Here is a 2,312-nt window from a genome sequence, read left to right as displayed (position 1 = left end):
ATCGACTTTGGAACCATTTCCCACGCGCATCGTCACCTCGTCCTTTGCCAATCTTCGCTTAATCCGTAGTCCCTATTTCGAGTTATAAATATTAGCAATGGAACCAGTATCAAATACCCAGGCACTACTACGAGAATTAGTAAGGTACACATCAATAACATGTATATCACATGTACCTTTGTTCACCTTGCCATCCTTCTTATCCGCCAAATACTTGAGGCAGTTCCGCTTCCAGTGACCAGTCTGTTTGCAGTAGAAGCACTCTGTCTCAGGCTTAGGTCCAGACTAGGGTTTCTTCTTTGAGCAGCAACTTGTTTGCCGTTATTCTTGAAGTTCCCTTTCTTCTTCTCTTTACCCTTTTTCTTGAAACTGGTGGTCTTGTTAACCATCAACACTTGATGCTCCTTCTTGATTTCTACCTCCGCAGCCTTTAGCATTGCGAAGAGCTTGGGAATTGTTTTATTCATCCCTTGCATGTTATAGTTCATCACGAAGCTCTTGTAGCTTGGTGGCAGTGATTGAAGAACTCTGTCAATGACACTATCAACAGGAAGATTAACTCCCAGTTGCGTCAAGTGGTTATGGTACCCAGACATTCTGAGTATATGTTCATTGACAGAACTATTCTCCTCCATCTTGCAGCTGTAGAACTTATTGGAGACTTCATATCTCTCAATCCGGGCATTTGCTTGAAATATCAACTTCCACTCCTGGAACATCTCATATGCTCCATGATGTTCAAAACGTCGTTGAAGTACCGGTTCTAAGCCGTAAAGCATGGCACACTGAACTATCGAGTAGTCATCATCTTTGCTCTGCCAGACGTTCATAACATCTGGTGTTGCTCCTGCAGCAGGTTTGGCACCTAGAGGTGCTTCCAGGACGTAATTCTTCTGTGCAGCAATGAGGATTATCCTCAAGTTACGGACCCAGTCCGTGTAATTTCTACCATCATCTTTCAACTTTGTTTTCTCAAGGAACGCATTAAATCAGCTTATAGTGATGTGCATTACCGAGTGGGCCCAGAGATACCTCTCCGACAATCGGAGTGACAAATCCTAATCTTGATCTATGCCAACTCAACAAGTACCATCGGAGACACCCGTAGAGCACCTTTATAAGCACCCAGTTACGTTGTGACGTTTGGTAGCACACAAAGTGTTCCTCCGGTAATCGGGAGTTGCATAATCTCATAGTCATAGGAACATGTATAAGTCATGAAGAAAGCAATAGCAGTAAACTAAAATGATCAAGTGCTAAGCTAACGAAATGGGTCAAGTCAATCACATCATTCTCCTAATGATGTGATCCCGTTAATCAAATGACAACTCATGTCTATGGTTAGGAAACTTAACCATCTTTGATTAATGAGCTAGTCAAGTAGAGGCATACTAGTGACACTCTGTTTGTCTATGTATTCACACATTCCGGTTAATACAATTCTAGCATGAATAATAAACATTTATCATGATATGAGGAAATAAATAATAACTTTATTATTGCCTCTAGGGCATATTTCCTTCACCTGCATTAGCAGAAGTATGCCTCCGAGCTTCTGGAGCGAGCTGGCATGCTTAGCTGCAAGCCTGCTCCTACGCGTGTCGACATGAAGGCTAAGGTGTCCAGCGTCGAGGGTTCTCCGGCGTCTGACGCTCCCTTCTACTGCCCATCGTCGGTGCTCTTCAGTACCTCACACTGACGCATCCGGACATTCAGTACGCTATCCAGCAGGTGTGCCTTCACATGCATGCTCCTCGTGATACTCATTGGGCTCTGGTGAAATGTATTCTCCGGTACATACGTGGCACCACTGCTATGGGTCTCATCCTGACGGCATCACCTGACACCAACCCTGTTGCCTACTCCGACACCGACTGGGTTGGGTGTCCTGACACTCGACGCTCCACTTCTGGCTACTGCGTCTACCTCGGGCCCTCTCTGATTTCGTGATCGTCTAAACGACAACCCACGGTCTCACGGTCGAGCGCCGAGGCTGAGTAAATGGCTGTGGCCAACGCCGTCGCGGAGTGCTCTTGGTTACAACAGCTACTTCAGGAGTTGCTATGTGAGGTTACCAAGGTGACGCTTGTCTACTGTGACAACGTCTCCGCGGTGTACCTCGCTGCCAACCCTGTCCATCACTGACGGACGAAGCATATTGAGCTCGACATTCACTTCGTCAGGGAGCACGTCGCACTTGGTCGTGTTCGAGTTCTACATGTGCCCACCGATCAACATTTCGCCGATGTTATGACGAGGGACTACCCACCTCGACATTCGAAGGTTTTCGGTCCAGTCTCTGTGTCACTGGT

This window comes from Triticum aestivum, chromosome 5A, assembly GCF_018294505.1.
Source record: "Triticum aestivum cultivar Chinese Spring chromosome 5A, IWGSC CS RefSeq v2.1, whole genome shotgun sequence".
NCBI lineage: Eukaryota > Viridiplantae > Streptophyta > Magnoliopsida > Poales > Poaceae > Triticum > Triticum aestivum.
This window is presented reverse-complemented; position numbering follows the sequence as displayed.